General features: G+C 31.4%; 1 pseudogene; it reads left to right on the top strand.

Moving 5' to 3' along the window:
• The window catches only part of LOC124365473, a 56,769-nt pseudogene extending 48,019 nt beyond the window's left edge, over positions 1-8,750 (top strand).
• Positions 8,751-21,256: the final 12,506 nt, after the last annotated feature.

The following is a 21,256-nucleotide window of genomic DNA, read 5'->3' as shown; positions in this document are numbered from 1 at the left end:
GACTGCCATAAAAAACAAAGCTTAATTCTTAAGGTTTATTCCCTATAAATTAATCAATTTAGTTCAATATGTACTACAGTGTTGGCAATGCATTTCTCCAGCCGCTGTCGAACATCTGCCACTGAGGTTTGCAGCATCTGTGCTGGAATGTTTGTTAACACTTCCCGCACTCTGTTTTCGAGATTCTGTAAAATGTTTAGCCTGATGTTGTAACTCTTCTTCTTTCACCCAACACCACAAAAACAAATTTGGGTCATTTTTCATTAATTTGACATAAAATTGGGTATTGACTTATCGAACACACTGTAGATTAAGCTAGTACTAAACTTAACTTTCTCAACAGTACAAGTTGCTCGTACAGTCTCTACATAGGTCATCCACCCGTCAGTCTGAAGCCAGCTAGGGCTACCAGAACATTGTTAATACTGTAAAAATATAGTGGTTTAATACGGCCGAAAACAGTTGATTTTTGACCGTTGTTAAACAGGTTAGTCAAACCCTGCTGATGATGAGTCATTGTAATAGTAGTCCTGCTCAGTAGAAAAGAACAGCCAATTCAGACATTTGGCTCATGGACTCAGTGCGAAGTTACCATCCGTAAGATTGTCTAAACGCCTCCAAGGCCGAATCCTGCCTAATGGTGACATTTACATGACGTATTGATATGTACAGTAGCACCGAGCCATTACCGCGGCTGATTGGGACAATCGTGGGTTCAAAGATAGATGGTGGATATTGGTACACTTATCAACAATTGCTTGTACTTAAAATAAAAAATTATTTCTTTGCCAACATTTTAATAAAAAATTAACTGGTTATATAATCCTGTTATAATATCCACCACTTTCCGACAACCAGATGTTTTCGTTGTTTAACTGTGAACTGAATTCTTCAAGAAATTTCCTTATTTTTCATTTGTTATTGTGACTATTAGCCGTCTCACATGCTGAAATGAACAAATCATAAAAATCATCACACAACAAAACTTACACAGTGCTAATAAATTGCAGTTAGACAAGAGCTAATATTTTGATATAAACATGTGCTCTTGACATAGTAACATAGTTGTAAACTAGGCTAAGACATTTGTAAAGCAGCACTTCATTCATCCTAGTACTTAAAATAGCCACCAGAGAGCAGTTAAGGCCTGTAGGTAGGAAAAAATAAACAATAACCTCCCGTGTCTAAAACAGTTTTAAGATGAGAGTAGCGCTGGTGGTGCTCGGTTGCCTTATTGCGCAGCAGTTAAGGGGTTAAAAGAAAAATAAATTTCACTGAAATTCAATAAAAACAGTATATTCTTCAAGTAAATGGACACTCTCTACTCTGTAAAACTGATCTGGATAAGCCGGAGATACGGATAAATAAGATACGCTAGCTTATGAATTTGTATCATAATTCTGTAAACTCCAAATAACTTGAAATAAAAACTATGATAATCGTATTATCATCACTTCTCAGCCACGTCTCTGATTTAGCACAAAATATTTGTATGTGTCTGCGCTAAATAAAAAAATTTGTTCAGCTAAAATTATTCTCATGTTTGTTTTTTAATAATTATTCAATCTGGAATACCTTCGTAAGTCAACAAGAGGTCATAAAACATATATTTTAACATACACTGTGTTATAAAGAATTCCGTTTTTTAACAAAATTTAATCTTCATTGTGTCATATTTTTAGGGTGACAATGAAGAAAACACACCCCCTTGGGTCTTGAACAACAAGGAAGAAAACGTGACAAAACCCGTTGTAAATTCACCTCTTCACTCTTTCACTTCGTTAATGGAGAGAATATCACCAGAGAGACAGCCTCGAGGGGTAAGTTAAAGTTGTTTAGTTATATATTCAGTTAAAACTTTCACATTGAAATTAATAACTGGATCTTGTGTAACCAGTTTTCTGGTATTTTTTCTGTGAGTTTTGATCATGAAATTTGAATAACTTATCCAGAGAGTGCATTGGATACATAAATTGAAAATGTATTCATTGGGCAATAAACCCATACTATCTCAATTAAACCAACCCATGTTGGTAATTAAATCATTGATTATTTCTCTTTTTGTGCTTGGCATACTGCTGATTTGTACATTTCACTTAATTGCTGTATAACATTAAATCTGGTATATCATTTACAAAAATCTTTTTAAGTTTAACACAAATTTGGTAGATCAGAATAATTATGGCAGTGACCAAGTTAGATAAAGATCATCCTTTGTTCATATTTGACATAACCAATGTTTTAAGTAAATCCAGTTGCTACAATAATAATTAAATTTGCAGGTGAAATTGGACTGTTAGGGTTAAATTAACATATTGCGATATATGATTTCAGCTTGGAAAAGACGTGATCAACTACATTCAAAATGAACTAGAGGCGTTAGAACGAGAACAGAAACAAATTGACAAACAAGCTGCCATATTAGAAAAAGAAATTCGGAAAGTGATGGAAACAGGTAAAGTTTGCGTAGATAGTACAACACTGATCTTGATTAGTTTAAACCTGTTGATGCTCTCGTTTGACTCAGCATCAAAATTAAGTTTAGATTTAAATAGTCTTTCCAGCTCAATTGGAAAAAGTAGATAGATTTTGTGTCAGCAACATATTATATATTATCAATTTATCCTAATGGGATTTTATATACACCTTTTCAACATCTCAAAAAATAATCGAGACACAAAAGATTGTTTATGAGTTTAGGAAATGTTTAAGCATTTCAGAACACATTTTGTTTTTCTCTAGATACATAAATAACAGAACTGGACAATGAGCATAGCCAAAATATTTAAAAGATACCAAAATTTCAACTTGTTTGGGCTTTTTTGGTATACTTATCATTTCTATAAACTGTGCTGTATAAGGTAGATATACGAACTTTTGAATGGAGAGTGGTTTTGTGTTCTGGCAGCCACGTTCAGGGAAGTTATTCAACTAAAGGGGCAGTATATCAGTCACTACCTCTAACTTCATCCATGTATGTTTTGCTTTTTCAAATTGTATTTCACTAACAAACCAAATTATTTTCTTTTTTCTGGTGGTCATAATGAATTATTTATGATCAAACATTTTAAATATTCCACATTATTATGGCAAATAAAATTAGATACATAACCATAAATAAAATGTATGACGTGACCCTAAATTCAGACATACAACATGTTTAATGTTCAATATAGAACAGCAAAGAAACAACTTCTCACAGCCAGTTGAAGATTTTATCAACAGATTTGAAGAAGTTTTAAAAATATCTTAAACACCGATATCTGGACCTCTTCTTCAAGCGTTAAAACCTAACCTTAAATTTAAGCACTCGTTAAAGTTAACAAAATTTAGTGTTTAATTTAAAAACAATGAACAACTCAGTTTGCCCCACTGGTTGTGTTCAATTGTACGTTAGGACATTTGAAGTTATCTACACAGCAAGTTACAAGAACTGTTATTGTTGGCCAGTTGCCAAGTTCGAGAATTTAGATTTTTGTGAGAAGTTATTTTAATCAGATTTTGTCACCTCAGAAATGTTATTTGCTTGGGCTACTTTTATGTCTTCCTGCATGTACTTATGATGTTAAGTGTTGGAGTTGATGTAGGAGGGAGTTTAATAGTTCTATAATCTTGTTGTATTGTCCAGGTACTGACAAAGACAGAGAAGAAAGTCTGATGGCAAAATGGTTTACTCTAGTCAACAAAAAGAATGCCCTGCTCAGAAGACAAATGCAGTTAAATATACTGTAAGTATGAGACGGTTACACCATACTAGACTTTTAATTATTTACTAGGATCTTAAAAATGGTTTTGAGTTTAGATTCTGATTATATTTTGGAGAATTTATTTTTAACCCTTTGATATTATTTGACGTTATATGAATGTGCCGACGTACAACCTCATTATGTGGTTTCATCTTGTGGCCAGTTCTGGAACTTTTCCAACTAAATATGTATAAGAGAACGTTGTAGACAAAACAGGAAATATATTATGTTCATACAATTTTTTATTTAGTTTGTTTTATTTTGTTGAATATTAACAGGTTTCAGTCATCTATTTTGTTGAATATTAACAGGTTTCAGTCATCTGATAACAGTTATGGTGGTGTGAGTAAACAAAGTGTTGACATTTGTGGATTATTTGCATTAGTAAAATTGTTTTTTTTTCTGTAGAAAGGTGTTTGATAGTGTAATATGTTATCTGAAAGCTATAATAAGTTATCCAAATTACAGCTCAGGATAGGATGTTTCTTTCCTGTCTAACATTAATGAATAACTTTATTTTAACATACAAAAATAACAAAATTATTATACCAGATTTATTGTGGGTTTCATTATGAGTATTTGAGTGAAAGATCATGGATATTTTACCAAAATTAGTAAGATATTGAGGCTGTACTAAACCTCTGTGTATTTATACTAGCTTTTTTCATGAAAGCCTGCAATAGTGGTCACCATGCACGCTGAAAAAACCGCATCAAAGGGTTTACATGTTATAGGAAAAAGTTTTAAATATAGAAAAAATAATGTAATGCATCAGTACGTTTATTGACATATTATTTCAAACTTCCCAGTTCTATTGCTAACCTTCATCTTGAGAGCCTGTCCAACAACATTAACTTCTTTCTAAAGTTGTGTATATTTTCAGAGAGAAAGAAGATGACTTAGAAAGAAGGTTCGAACTTCTCAATAGGGAACTTAGAAGTATTTTAGCAATGGAAGGTGAGTTGTAAATGTACGACTAATGCATAGTTATTATATAAAACAATATTTTTAAATAATTTTATTTATAATATCTTTGGCCCTGAAGTTGGTAGTCGTTTATTTTTGAACAACACGAATCACCACTGTAGTGTGGCAGTCATTCAAAATTGAACTTCATGATGTCGTCAAATGATTAAATTTTTATAACATTTAAAAATATGTTTCAACAAGATTGTCAATGAGTGGCACCCATATTTGGAATCATCTAATAAATTAAACTGTTCTAGGTATGATTTTAGTTGTTAACATACAATTTTCTCATACATTTATGATATGGAAGGAAGTAAAGCTATAAGTCTATAATTTGAAACATTCTTCACATTGTATTTTTGGGGATTGGTATAATTTTAGATATTTTCAGATGTGAAGGAATACACCCGTGGTGAACAATGAGTTTACCAAATGAAATAAAATTCTGCCAATGCTTTTTTTAATCCCTTTTTTAATCACAGTAATAAGTATATCATCATATCCAAGAGTTTTTATTTTTTAAATAATGGATTACTTTTTCCACATATTTACACATTTCAGTTAAAAAGATGGTTTTAACAGGCAGTGCTCAAATGAATGATTTTTAAAATTAAAGTGCCTATTACATAAAGTGCTTCGAGGTTCTAAATCCTTAACTATATTTACAAAGTAGTTGTTAAACATATTAGAGATTACTTTAGGATCTGTAAATTTAGTAACCCCTTCATTCAAAGTTATATATGAGTAATTTTGTCTTTTTGGCCCCTACTTTGGAGTTTGTTATATTCCATACAGCCTTTTGTATGTTACAAGATTTAGTTATTTTTCGATCAAAATATTCAAATTTAATTTGATTTAATTGTTGTCTTAACTCTGTCTTTTTGGTTTTCACAACATTTTTTAAAATTTATATCTTGCTTGGTGTTTTTCCTTTACTCTTTTGTTGTATGATTTCTTGTTTTGTAGTTTAATTTCCTCAGTCAACCAGTTGTGGTTTTTCTTATTTTCAGTTATTATTAACATTTTGGGGAATGCTTGTTCAAATTAAAAGCAAATAAGTTGTTAAACGTATCATATTTATTTTTAACATTGGCAAAATATACCTCTTTCCAGCTCTCATTTTCTAAATGTTTTGTGAAGTATTGTATATTTTCATGAAAAAATGTACGTATTTCTTTTTTTAATTGGCTTGGTTTTGCTTTAAAGTGTGATATTATTAACTGCAATAGTTGATCATTGTGAGCTGACAGGCAGGATATAATTCCTTTAACTGACAAGTTACATTGTTCTATGTTTTATACAAAAAAGTTGTCAATTGCTGATTTTGAACAATTGGTTACAGTACCCTTGTTGGAAAATCAACTACATATTTTATTTTAAGGCTATTTAGAGTATATTTTGGTCATTTGTATTTATTGTCATTTTTAAACATCGAAAAACAAGCTGACAAGCTTTCTTTTAAACCAATTAATCGATTCCTCTCAATACCAAGATTTCTGAGCTTCTTGAAAAGTTGGCGGAGGTCCATACAGACAAACATTTTACTGTTTAAGTCTGAAGGAGTTTGGCCATGGGGATATTGTTAGATTCTATTAAGTCAATTCATGCTGAGAAAATTGATTTTCAAGGATTAAAGGCATGTTTGTAGTGAGCAAGTTGGGTTGTTATATATGTGTAATTGTGAACGTTTGGAAAGGATCAGTTTTGTATCACTTTAAAATATGTGCTGATAAAGACATTGAGTTTGCAATTGTTAAAACAAATATATAAAGAGCACAGTCACATTTAGACCAAGTCCTGAGACAGATTACAGGTTTTTCTTAATTATGTGTTCTCTTATGATGTTTCTAAAGGAAACTCGTTTGAATCATTATTATTGTTCCAGACTGGCAGAAGACAGAAGAACAAAAGCTCAGAGAGAATCTCCTACTGGCTGAATTAGTTAATATAGTAAATAAGCGGGATGAACTTGTGCATCATTTGGATTCCCAAGAAAAAGCGTGAGTTGCGGATATTTTTATAAACATCGTTTTATATAAGAGTTATTTTACTTTTTATTATTTGGCAAAGTAACTCAAGTATTACTTTATTCAAGGGATAATCAAACTAAGTTAACTTTTAAATAACAAATCACTGAACTATACTGGTCTAAATTGATTAATGCAGATAAAAAAAGAGCTGCAGAATAAAATCTAATCTAATAATTTGTGGTGTCAACTATGTATTGTGTTATTTGGTGGTATGAGTTGTCACTTTTATGCTAATGTACTTAACATGTTGAATGCACTGACGCATGGGAACATAGGGAAGGTATTAATAACGTTAATCTAGATTTTATGGTGAAAAACATTGGGTTCAGTATTAGTTGTACTATAATGTACCTTTTTTTTATTACTTTCTATTTCCAGTATATCTTATCAACATAATGTAAAATGTTGACTTTTCTCATTTTTATGGTTTCAAATTAAATTCAACAATGAATTTAAATCATTGTTCTAGTTGAATTTTCCAGTGAGTGCTTTAACCAAAACTATCAATGAATTAGATCGAAATTCAAAATGTAAAAATATTTATTTTATTAGTGTTATAACAATTAAACAGCAATTAAAAATTCATTTCCATGGAAATTTCTGTTGTTTTATAGAAATTAGGCTATAATTTTCTTTTAACCCTTTCGGTATGAAGAAATCCCAAGAAATACAAATGTTGTGTTTACATACACATGTGCCTGTAAAGTTTGAAAAAAACTAACTTTACTTTTCTATTAAATTAATTGTATTTATTACTAATATACAATATTTCTGTGAAATATGGGTTTTCATTGAAATTTGTGATTGTAAATACATTACAAATTATCAACTTTAAAAATGTATGAAACATGAGACACACAACTTTTTCAAAGTGCCATAAAAATTGTATATTGTAAAATTGTAGTGTTTATTGAAATAAAACATTTTGCATCCGGAATTTTTGTTAAGAATCTTTTTACCCACTCAACGTAAGGTTTATTTTTTATAAGTGCATTTTTTTTATTATTGCTCTTAATTATTACATTGGTTTTGTAAGAAGATAACAAACCAATAACTAATAATAAGAAGATAATAATTGGTTTTGTTGTTAATTTGTTTACTGACATAGAATTGTTAATGTACAATTTAAAAAAGGAATAATTAATTTTTATCAAATAATAAGGGAGTTACGGGCATAGATTAAAAATAGTGTTGAACATCCTAAAAAGAGTTTTTTTTTTTATATACTAATAAAAATCTATATTTTTCAGTAAAAAGTTGCCAATATTTCTCAGACACAAATAAAAATGTTGGTCTGGTACCCAAAGGGTTAACCCTAGACGTGGCAATGTTACCAACTATAATACATCAACACCTTCACTGAGTGATTTCGACTGCTGTCTTGCACTATGTAAATAAGTTCATGTCTGTTGACAGTATCGAGGACGATGACAAGATCGAGAGAGACCTCAGCCGAGTGGGGGTGATACACCGCAACCACAACTGTGTGCTACAATGAGAACGCTATCGTCTTGTGTCCCATTAATTGTAACAAATCAAAAGTTACTGTCTTGATGTATGTATTCCACATTGGAAGTATATTAGTAATAATCAAAACAATAATCTAGGACCTCCTTTGTTAATCCAAACCATTCTCATCAAAAATTTTATACTTCCCGCGACATGACATTTATTTTAAGGCGAAAAGAAGCAAAAGTTTGTAAATTTTGTTATCGTTGTTGTTATGTGTGTTTCATTAGTTGACGATTTACAGGGTAACATTTATAAGTTTAGTGTTTTGTTTATTGAGTTAGTCGAAAATCAATCAAACAGTTTTGCATTGTTCTTATGTAAGTATTTATTAACCACAATAAGGGCAACAAGTGTAGAGATAATGATTTTGGTACTTGAAAAAAGTAGTACAAAACTAAGTTGTGAAGAGTGGTTGTAGCCAACCATGAATAAAATAGTTTTCAACTCAATGGCTTATTAAATACATACATTATAATATTTCTGTTTGAGGATGTTATATATAACTAACAAGAACAAGAAAAGTTGAAAGTACCAAGATTACATCTTGCCATTGGACAGAAAAGTTGTGAAAAAGTTACTTTGCTTACCGTATCATAGTTCTACATCATAATATAGCTTTTCCTTCTAAAAGAAAAAGTGTTTACTTGTAATTAATACCATAATAAATAGTAGATAATATAAAATATACATCATTTAACACAATACTCAAACTAATTTAAAAAAATAAACTAACATTTTAATTTATATTTAAACAAAGTCAGTGAGTAATGTTTTGTCCTCTATGACTGCTTCTGTGTGATAAAATTATGGTACCAATTAAGTGCAATGATAAGGAATTTATTATGGATTTAGTAACTATATTGCTAGTTGTATTTTTTTTAACTACTGTTTTGTGTGTTTCGTTGTATCTTCAGTTGTCGTAGAGACAATTTTGCTAAAGTTCAAAATAATATTAAAAATAGAGTATACCCGTTTTGTTGGTGAAATAGTGTAGATGTGTTCATTTTATTTTTTAAACATTTTGTTAACTCACTGGCCTACTTTAATAATAGTAAAAAAATGTATTTTTAAATAATTAAGAATTGCATTATTAAAATATTAATTCAACCCGCGATTGTTTACAATTGCAGTCTGATATGCACCCAGCTTTTGGAAAGCGCGTTGTATGCCCGTTAGGCAATATCCATTTACTTATTGCGTTTTTATTATTTGCCTGTCTTGGGTTTTGTAAAATTTGATTCTGCACTTAAATAAATACCTTACACTATCGTGTACCCTGTCAGGCGCACGATTCTTTAAGTTTCAAGGTAAATTAATTCTTTGGGTACTCTTTGGGGTACATGGAAAAACATATTGAAATCTTTTTTTTTAATTTGCGAAATCTACATACATTTTTCATTATTCTTAGATGTTTAATGTTAAAAAAGATTACGGTTTTGAAAAATATAAAAATTTGATGGCAATTTAAAAAGTCCTAAAATAAGCCGTCGTCATGAACATTTTAATTGGTGAAATATCTCTCTGGAAGTTTGAGTCAGAAGTAGGCCAATGGTTTAACACAATTATCTCACTATGACAGTTAGCCATTATAATTGTTTGTCTTCTAGTCATGGAAAGAGACATTTGTTGAATGAGACCAATTTTTGCTGTTTTAAAGTTCCTTCACCATGCAGACAGACGTGCTAAGTTGTAAGTGCTAGTTACAAGTATTCATGAAGTTGCTTCTTTTAAGCAATTAATTTTTTTGTAAAAATCTGTTTTTTCTAATTAATTGCCTGATTGATAACAATTTGTGTGTCATACTTATAGTTTAATAATGCTGAGATTTTTGTACACAAAAAATTATTTGTTGATGCATGTTGTTACAAAATTGAAATGTTATACGTTGTCTCCAATTTTAAGAAGTGTTATTTTCATTTCCATCCTAGCATTATATTGTATATTTAAAGTACACAAATATTATCAAGCAATGTTTGGTCGTGTTGGACGATAGAAAGGGGATGACTGGGATGATTGTACCTTTGTTTAATTTAATTAATTCATTATGTTATTAGCTTCTTGTAATATAATATAATTAATGCACTTTTTTTGTCATGCAGCTATGAGACCACAACAATCATAAGGATTACTTACGTACAGTTTAACATCCTTGCAACTCTTATAACTACACCATAATTAATTGTGTAATAGTGGTTTAGGTTTGCGCAACCATCACATTATGATTGCCTTAACGAACAGGATTGAAATGAGGTACGACACGAGTTGAAGCAGAATGTTCCAAACACGAACCATAAAAAACTATTACATAAAGCTTTTAAGAACTGTAATGTTGGCATCATTGTAGGTTAACCACAGTTCAAGACAGTTGAACAGTTGATTGTAATGGAACAAGAACCTATAAATTGCCTTATGAAATTAACACAATACAAGATTTTAATACTTTCAAAAGTAAATTAAAATCATTGATGCTGAGAAAGTTTCTGTGTGCAATAGAGAAACTTTTTGATTAACGTAATTTAAATGTATGTTTTAATTAGCCTTTTAAGTTTGCAATATAATTTTCATAAATTTTAAACAATCTGTTTTACATTATTAATTGATTATTTGTTGACAATTTAAGTAAGCACTATTGTAAAAAAAAAGATTCATGAAGGCCTAGCGTACTTTTGGTCTTCATAAATTATTTTTGAAAACATTTTATGCATATATTATCTTGAAACATTTTCCAAATATATATATTCTTAATGTTTTTATATTCTGTACATGTTGAAATTTGAATAGCGGATTTGAATAGAATTGAACTGCTGTTTGTATCATATTATTTAATTTACTTTATTACATTTCTGCCGGATATCATTCAATTGTCTTTTCCAGTTATTTGACTGCACAAACTAACCAAATAATTTTATTTGTTAAGGATGGCTAGGTTGATTATTGCTCTTGTTTTTATTGGTTTCCTCTATTGTATGTTTGGAACAACTGATAAGTTTTCACATACAACTGTTGTTTTTACTGTCTAACAGTTCTTTTACATTACATATAATTATGAAACGTGAATCTGACATGATTCTGCAACTTCATAAGGTGTTGTAGATAAAAAATAATTACACGTCATCTAAACGCAATTACTCATTATTAAAATTTTGACCAATACAGGTAAAAATATTTATTACTGAAATAAATACATACTCTCTTACAAAACATTAGAATAAAGGGATAAAAATGTTGAAGCAATTGACCATTTAAAAATAAATCAGATCATGATCTCGCACCAGTGTCATTGCAAATTTTTGATAACAGCAGACTTCAACTGAGGCAATAGATTACTGTTTAAACTTATGAAATTCTTGATGTATAGAATGTTTTAGATGCTCTACTTGTAATGGTGGTTTGTATGGGAGTTGTTGTGGTCTCATCGATAGATAGTTAGACACAACTAGTGTAAATATCCTGCGTGTTCCTTACAAGTAAGAAGTACTGATCAATTACTTTGTGTGCTTCTGAGTGATAATTAGCGATTAAATTTACGTTAGTGAGTAAATTATTTAAATAAAGCTTTAATAGTTTTTGCGTCTAATTGTTAGAATATTGCCTTCAATTTTGTAGTTAAGATATGGAATATTTTTTGTTACTCTTAGCCATATGTGTATATAGAGTGTAATATCGCTTGTGTACAGTCGACTCGGAAGAGAGTGCGCAGCACAAATCTGTATAGTTGCTCAGAGTTAACATCTGGTTTTTTAATTATTTTTATAAGCAAACCTTATATATTACAGTTGACCTTAAGATTTGTCATAATAAGTTGCATGTGTTAAATTAAGGATCAGTGCACACAGGTGGTCTGTGTGAGAGTGTAGCAATAGAGGATCATTTTATTTTGTGACACAATTATAAACTGTTATTTGAACCTCCAAGTCAACGTTTTGGTTGTTAATTTTGTCACTAAACAAAAGTATTCATACCTATATAATACAAATTTTAAGTAATTTTTATTGTATAAGAAAAGTAGTCTTTCAAAATCTATGTGAAATAACTTTTCGGTTTTCAAAAGATTGTCTTACATTTTGTAAAAATAAGATATTTGTAAAGAACATTTTGAGTGGTACTTATTATTGATCAATTCTATGAATGAAAATATTTTTAGTTACATATACCTAAACAGATTTTTGGCACAAAATGTTAAACTTTACCTTTTTTAAATCTGTTTCTGACAAGATTCTCCCCGATGCCATCTACTTACACTAACCAGCGCTGTACTTCCTCCCAGTGTACTCACCTCACACTGTATAGTATTTCTTAGTTAGCAGTTGATTCTCCGGCTTGTCACCCCGAGTTGATCCACACCCCTAACTTGAATCTGTACATTGGTTATCTTTTATGAATGAGGTATTAATTTTCGGCCCCAGTTCATGTTAATATTTCAAAAATAATTTTGTAATTTATTTGCATTCCGCATATATCTTAGCTGTGTTATGTTTGTTCTTTACAACTGTTATCAAGAGCCTCTTTGTTTCCCATAAATGATTTGAAATTTGTTTTCCATTATGACATTTGTTGCTAGATAGAAACTGTGCACAAGTACATGAATTGTACATAATAAACACATTGTCTAAGTCTCTCAATCACCATTGTTTTTTTTGCCAAACGCTAATAACAGAGATGGTTGTTACTGTGATTCTTATAAATTTAAATGGTTTCAACGTCACTGTTGTGTTTCAGATCGTTGTAAGCTACCTTTGGACTCATTCCAAAACATTGAAAATTTGTTTTTAATTTGTTTTTCCTCTGACTGAAGATTTAGTATTGCATAATAAGTCAAAATGTATATTTTATTTATTTATTTCTAGTACTAATTATATAAGTGATACAAATATGGCCCATATTCTCCATTTGGTTATTTATTTAGAGAATAATTGCACTTGGTGTACTCATTTTCGTTCTTTGAATTTTCACTTGTGCTGAAGTTGTGGCTCAAATACTTGTGTATTATCATATTTATACAAGAAATAATGTATCTAGAGAAGAAAAACTCATGACGAGTGTGTAATCTTTAAAGGTTATTATTAAATGAAAACAGGAGATTTCTGAAGTAATAAAGTAATATTTTACCAAACACAACAAATTAGTAAATCATAAGTTTTTATCTATGTGCTAATGTAAAATTACAATTAAAACCATATAAATACAGGTTCCTAATTATGTATGGCAATTAAAGATGCCAGTCATTTACTCATTGTTCCAATATGCTTATACACTATGATTACTAACTGAATTGTGTTTGAACAAATGCAACGTGTAATGTTTCGTCATTGTATACTTATTAAGAGCTTATTTCTAAGCACTAGAACTGTGCATTACGAGGTGATCTTTAAACTTATAGCAATTTAAAACTCTAAAAGTAATACATTACATCAATACTCATCTGAGGTTATATGTAATACTTTCTATAGCTCCTTAATATATACAAATCTGTAAAGTGGTTGAAAATAATTTTTTTTATAAATAAACTAATGTCTAAAAGAGACTGAATGCATGTTATTGTATCTGAATTTGAAACCCTTAGCAGTTGAATTATAACACTTTCAAGTCCAGATCGTAATTTAGGACAACAACATTTTCCTCGTCAATCAAAGGTCCACAAGATGGACCGTGCAAGTTATCTCAATACAACTTGTCATGGTTTCTTTTATTTCTGTATTCAGTATAACTGTTATATCTACACCACCTGTTTGGCAACTCCTCCGTTCGGCAACATTATTGTACTAGCTCTACCGTCTCCACCAATGTACTCTACAGCACACTTCAAGGTGTTTAATTTAGCAATACACCAATTCCGACGTTTCTGTGTTAAAAATGTATCAACTGATAAAAATGGATTATTTCTTTGTTCTGCTGCTTCTTAATGGCTAATACTGACAATTAGAGATTGATGATTTGAAAACTGCAATATTTGAAGATTTTCAGGATCTTTCTGTGGCCTTGCAGTTTATATGTGATTGTAACGCATATGTATCGGCACTGTATACTAATGTAGGTGGAAATAGAAACCAATTGGCAGTACATAAACACTCGTTGGAATTTCATTATAAGAAACAAAGCTCAGCAGGAATTAAATTTATAAATAAAATTCCAAAAGACTTACTCAGTGTAGAAAATAATTTATTGTTCAAAAATCACCTAAAAATATTTTTAACCAATAAAGATTTATATTCATTTGAAGAATTTATGGAAATATATAAATATTTTAAATAAAATATGACTGATCCCATTCTTAATTTGTATAATTGTAAATGTAATTGTACAAATTATAAGAATAAAGTTGTTTTGAATTTGAATTTAGAGCAGAGATAAGTGCAGCATGTCATAACATTGCACCATTCTAAAATTAAAAAGATTTTTTATGTAAATTCTGCATAAACTATTTTTCTTTCAGTACTTAATTCAGTAGTGCAGCATTGCAGACAAAACTGTGGTTAATATGGTGGCTTATTTTCTCTTGAGAAGAATGCAAGAGCTATGGAGTGCAAATCCCATGGATTTTTTATATCCATTTAAAGGAGAATACGTGTTAGGGGGACCTAAAATACATTGTGTACTGAGGTCCATAGATCAATGTCACATGACTTTAGAATATGGACTGGCTCAGGTTACAAATTCATTATTTAAAAAAAGACAATGCTGAACTTTTTATTATTTGGAGAGCTTAGTTCATGTTGTTTATTGGATCAGGGATAAAGCATTGAGTGTGCATTAAGCCTGAGAAATATTCCTATGCATCAACTGATTATACTAATTTAGTGGCAATCTCGTGATCTGTTCTCAGAACGATCATTTGAGATAGAATCTGTTGTTACTGAATTAAAATAAAATTGGCAATGAAATCACATATTACTGGCTACACTATACACATTTGCAAATGCAATATTTAATAATGTTGAAAGCTATCCAAATTGGAATAAAATTTATTTATTTAGAACTCTTTGTTTAAAGTTTGTTTTGACGATGGAGAGATTGTGGATTTTTCCGTATATTTGCCATCATTCAGTGATTACAGTAATTCAGTATCACTAGATCTGCAATTTGACCTCTTCCTCAGATGAATACAAACCTAAGACACGACTACAATTTAGGTTAAAATAAATAACTCGTAACAGTGTTGTGACATGTATAAGTCAGGAATTACAACAACCATGTTGTATATGTCAATTCAATGCACACTGACTATAAAACCATGCAATTTATAAAAACACAAAACACTAGTTATTAAAACTTAACTAAAGAATACGGGTCATAATAGGTCTCCAACAACCAACCTCAGAGAACTGACCAGAAGCCAATAGAAAATCATCATGTCAGGTTTTGAGAAGTTCATCCAGAATGAACCAATAATAATAAAGGCCTATTCCTGTTTATTTGCCACCGTCTTTTTTCTGCAGTAATCACTGAATGTTGTAAAATATCCGGAAATATACTGTTTTAGTTAATTATAACTCTTATTTAAATATATAGGACTATACAAAAAAAACTTTTCGACTTTACTCCTTTCTTCTATTACCCTTCTAGGATTACTGCATGGTCAGGTTGTCTATACAAAAGACCTCAGCTATTTTCCCCAACCCAATTTTTTAATAGTGTTTGTATAGTATATCTTAATGAGTCATATGTTGGTTGTTCTCATATATCGATAGTTATATTTTAATTAAAAATAATACCTTTTGTCTAACATTTATTTTCTAAGTTATAAAAAAATGCTATGAAATCTTAACAAATGCCACAACAAAGCTTGCCATCACATAATTGTGTGTTAGTCAATTAGGTATAGTGGCATTTAATATATAAACATGATTGTTATAATAAGTTATAGACAGAGAAATGTCATTGCACATTTTCCATCGAGATCTTCAAAGAAACGTGAAGGAAAAGGCAGTTCTAGTGTTTAAAGCAAATTTTATGTAATTTGTTGCTATATCTTGTACAAATAAATTTCTATAAAAATTTAAAATCTGTTATTTTTCCTTTGTAGATTTTATATGGAATTAGGTATAGTTATAAAAATACAATTTAACTAGGTTGTAATCAGGCCCGTAGCTAGGCCCTTGGAGGCCCCGGGGCAGAAAGTCCATTCGGGGCCCCCCTTTGTTATATATTTCGCACTTTTTTTAATTACTAGATATAAGCATACAGTAATTGGATCTTTAGGCTTAGAATTTATGTGCATTTTTTTATTATTATCCTATTATTATTATTATTATTACCTTTTTTTCTTATTAAATCTATAATACTTAATTGTTTGCTTAAACTATGTTTACAAATTTCTACGGTAAGTCATAAACTGGTAATGATTTTATATGCAAATTTGTATGACTCCTGGCCCTGGTGCCATTAGTTTGGTTTTTAGAGCCATTATTTTTTCAGCTTACCATTGTGATTGGTATTCTATTTATAGTGCTGAAAGGAAAATGAAAAACATAATTATTTTTTCAAATTTTATTCACAATAGATAATAAATAAATAAAGACATAAGTGCTGATGTCTTAAAACTTTTTAGTCTCTTCTTAGGCCTACATCCAAGCAATGTAGTTTAGTAGATAAACATACAAGTAATATAATTAATTATGTAATACCTTTGAATACACAATAAATTGTATATTTATTTATGGTGTTTATGGTAATACTGGTAATACCATTAATTATATATGATCAATGGTGGTAATACCCACTCATTCTCAAGTTTAAAATTGCCCAACTAGTTTGATAGTGAGAATGCAACTGAACTTACTAAAAAGACTTTCTTCTTGACTTGACACTAGCAAAAACATCAATAATTCGGTCAAAATCTATTTTTCGGGCTCTGTCATTTTCAATAGACAAAAGAGCCAAATCAGTGAGACGTTGTTGGGACATGGAGCTTCGCAGGTAGTTTTTGATGAGTTTTAATTTTGAGAATGATCTCTCTGCTTTGGCTACTGTCACAGGGACTGTGAGGTACATAAAGCATGCTGTTAGTACATCCGGGTAGGTTGATGCTAGGGAACTGTTTTCAATGAGTAGGAGATTTGCAACTTCTTTTACTTCTTTGAAATCCTTTAATTTGGATTGAAAAGCATTCCTTACTGATAAAATCTGAGCTTTGAACAATGGCGTTACATCATCTGAAAATCTGCTTACAAAATTATCAGCTTCACAACGCAGTTCTTCATCTGAACATGAGGCCAGGAAAGAAGGGTGACAAATTTTATAGGCATCAATCACTTGCTTCATGCCTTTAAAACGGTTGTCAATTTGTGACACTATAGTATCAACCATTGGGAAGAATATTGTCACTCTGAAATTGCTTTTAGGATCTGTCAGTCTTTGGTCTTCACAAAGTTCATCAAAGTGCTTTTTTACCTTTCTTGCACGTTGGCCAATAAATTCATGGGTAATCGTAATCCCCCATTTTGAACATACTTCTTCTGCTTCACTACAGACTTCTTCAAAGGACCAACGAAGTTCGGTTACTTTCAATAAAGCATTGCCTAGGAGATCGTACGCTGTCATTAAATCAATAGATTCCGTTTGCAAGGATTTTGAGGCAATGTTTATTTCCCCTAATATTTTGCACTGGACAGTCAAGAGCAAAACAAAACTAAAAGATTCTAACCTTTTTTTGAGCCCCTCAGCTTCATTCCTTTCCTTTGGCTTTTTGCTTGTCAAAATTATTTTATTTAAGGCTTTCATTACATCACCGAACCTTTCCTTTAAAGCGTACACAGCTTCATATCTCCCTGCCCAACGTGTAGGGTTTAAAGTCTTTAATGTTACCTTGTCTTTAGGAACAGGAGCCTTCGGATTCTCTGTACAACCAGAAACGACTTTTAGTTCTTGCCACCGAACAATGCTGTGGCCAAAAAATCTGTAAATATTTTGCACCGTCTCAAAAAATTGTGCTATTTCTCGATTGCATTCAACGGCATCTTTAAGAACCAAATTCAAATTATGGCTGGCACAGTGAATGAAAATAGGCATGGGGTGCAAGTTCTTGGATTCTCTTTTGTACTCCATTATACACACCACTCATGACCGATGCACCATCGTATCCTTGTCCTCTGCATTTTGTTATGTCAAGGCCTTTTTCTGAAATTGATTTTATGATGACGTCTTCTAGCCCCGAAGCGGTTTGGTCAGTAACTGCTGTGAAAGATGTAAACGTTTCACAAATTCTCAACTCACAAGGTTTTCCGAGTTGGTCATGGTCAATCTTTACATAGCGAAAAACTTCGCTTAGCTGATCTACTTTACTTACATCTTGTGTTGTGTCGTAAATTATGGAGAAAAAAGGCGCACTCAAAAGCTCTTCTTTAATTCCACTAAGCACTTCACTAGCCATCAGAGAAATAATTTCATTCTGAATTGTTGGACTGAGATAATTAACAGTACCACTTGGCCTTGTAATTAGATCTTCTAGGATAGTGTCATATTTTGACAGCAATTCAATCAATGATAGAAAATTACCTTTATTTCTATCAGTGATATGCCAACTGTCTCCACGAAAAGGAAGGTTGCATGTTGCCAACATAAGGGAGACATCTAAGACCCTCTTCAAAACTTTCCTCCAAAAATTCCGCTCCTCCTTCAAACCTTTTTCTAGTGCATCGTCTATTGAGCCATGACGTCGCCATTGCTCATAAACCAAGCAGGAATCAGCATGGTGCTGTGAATTCTCATGTGTCTTTATGCGATCAGACAAATGTTTCCAGTCCCTTAATCCTGAATCCCATCCTCCTACAGGTCCTTTCTGGGGAAACAACCAGCAAGGTTGGCAATAAACACAATCCAATTTGGACGAATAGCACAACCAAGTTCTTTTCAGTTTGAGCCCAGACTTTGACTTCAGGGTAAAATAATTGTCTGAAAAGGACCTACCTTGTTTTCCATCATATGGAAATGGGCCAACTGGTTGATAGGGTCCTAGTCCTAATTCAATAATTCGTTTTTTCACCTCTGGATCGATGATCTGGTCTGGAAAATGGGGTTCTCCGGTGTTTAAACAAGTTTCATTAATTTTATTCGTCCGGCTACATTCCACCTGTAAGTAGATTGCAATGCATTAGTATTTTTTTCTTACAAACATGATCATAACAATAGGGACTTACTGTAATTCCATGTTTACATGGAAGTAATACTGTTTCCTTCCATGTAACCATGGAATATTTTATCGTAGGGATTCCATGTTTAGGGCGATAAAACAGCATATGTTGTTATGTTGAAAAATATAATATAAGTATTCTGTACTTGGCATGTCTACTTACTTGATCATTTACGCCGATCAGTTCACTGCTTGACGTAGGACTTGTTGGAGGTTTGGCACAATTTTCTTGTTGATGCCCTAGCCCTAGGCATGTTACTTCTTCATCAATACTTTCTTCAGCGTTATCTTGAGCTGTAACTTCCTCTTCAATCTCATTTCCTGGGACTGAGGCTGCAATAAAAAATAGCAAGTCAAAATAACATTAAGTTACATATAACATATAATTTAAAGCCAATTTTAATAACATTGTAAAGATATAATAAAATATATAAAAATATATAAAAAAATATAAAAAGAGTAGATACATGGCCTCATAAATAATGAATGTGCAAGCGAGTGTGGTGCATTTTTTACATCATATTATCACAAAAAGATATAAAATTACTATGATAGATATTCATGCTGTGCTGCTGTGCATGTATAAACAAATAAAATACCTACACAGAAAGAAGTAGAAACCAAAGGAATCATAAAAATCACATAAAAAATTAAATGACCACTACACAATAGTAGGTAATATGTAGCCTATATATGACTAGTGATAAATTCACAAACAAACCTTGCTTATTAGATTAGAATAGATTGCAGTCTGAGTCAGACACAGTGGTCTAAACTCAATCAAACATCCAAACTCTAGTTAAATTTTAACACAGTTAATTTTAACATAGTTAAATTTTAAGATATTAATTATATAGTTATTGGCCAAGCTAATTAATTAGGCCTAAATACCGTATCTAAATTCAAACCACTCACCAATTATTGGTCTAGTTTTCAGTACTAGATGTAGATGTGACATTAGTACTTTTAGTTGTAGTAGTACTAGTAGTAGGACATAACCAAGCAGATAGGGTGGAAGAACACTTTGAAGCATCCTCTTCTCTTTTCTTCTTGTCTTGCCTTTTCTTTGCCCCACTTTGATAGCTTCTTTTCATTTTAACAAATACAAGAATAAGAATACAAATTGTATAACACTTTAACACCGTAACAAACGAGTAACGGACGAACGCCAAAACGTCAGTTTTTGGTGTTAGTTTACCATCAACATAACATAAACCTTATCCGGGCTGTCTGTCACTAGCTCACTAGTCGTAGTCACTCTCACTGTCGTCTGTCAGCTGTGGCAGAGGCAGACGGAGCCGTCTACGTCACGTCGACGTCAGGACGAGTTTATTACTGTTGGGGAGGGGGGAGTAAGGCATACTTAAAGTGCAAACTGCATTTCTTTAATTGCGTAACAACTGACAGGCTGATTGATAGTCTGTCTATTTTTGTTACGAAATCTCTGTGAGAACAATATCTGTCCATTATTTTATATTGAAAAGCTATTTAAATATTTTTTTATAAAGACATTTTGATGATTCGATGAAATATCCCTACGACCCTACAGTAATCAATAAATTTCACATAAACTTTAATTTCATTTTCAATTTTTCCACCTTCATTTGGGGGCCCCCCCTGGCCGGGGGCCCCGGGGCAATGCCCCGGTTGCCCCAGCCTAGCTACGGGCCTGGTTGTAATGTATCTCATCCTTTTGTGCCTATCAATATTAGCATCTTGAGAGCTTGTCTTATCCTTTCTTCCTATGTTTCAGCACAAAACCTTGACCTGTTAAGTCCGCCTCATTTTTCATATATGGAAATAATACATTTTTCCTGGATTACTTCAGTTATTATTTTCTGATTCCTCAATTGTGTACATATTAATTAACT

The sequence above is a fragment of the Homalodisca vitripennis genome, chromosome 6 (genome assembly GCF_021130785.1).
Source record: "Homalodisca vitripennis isolate AUS2020 chromosome 6, UT_GWSS_2.1, whole genome shotgun sequence".
Taxonomy (NCBI): Eukaryota; Metazoa; Arthropoda; class Insecta; order Hemiptera; family Cicadellidae; genus Homalodisca; species Homalodisca vitripennis.
This window is presented reverse-complemented; position numbering and strand designations above follow the sequence as displayed.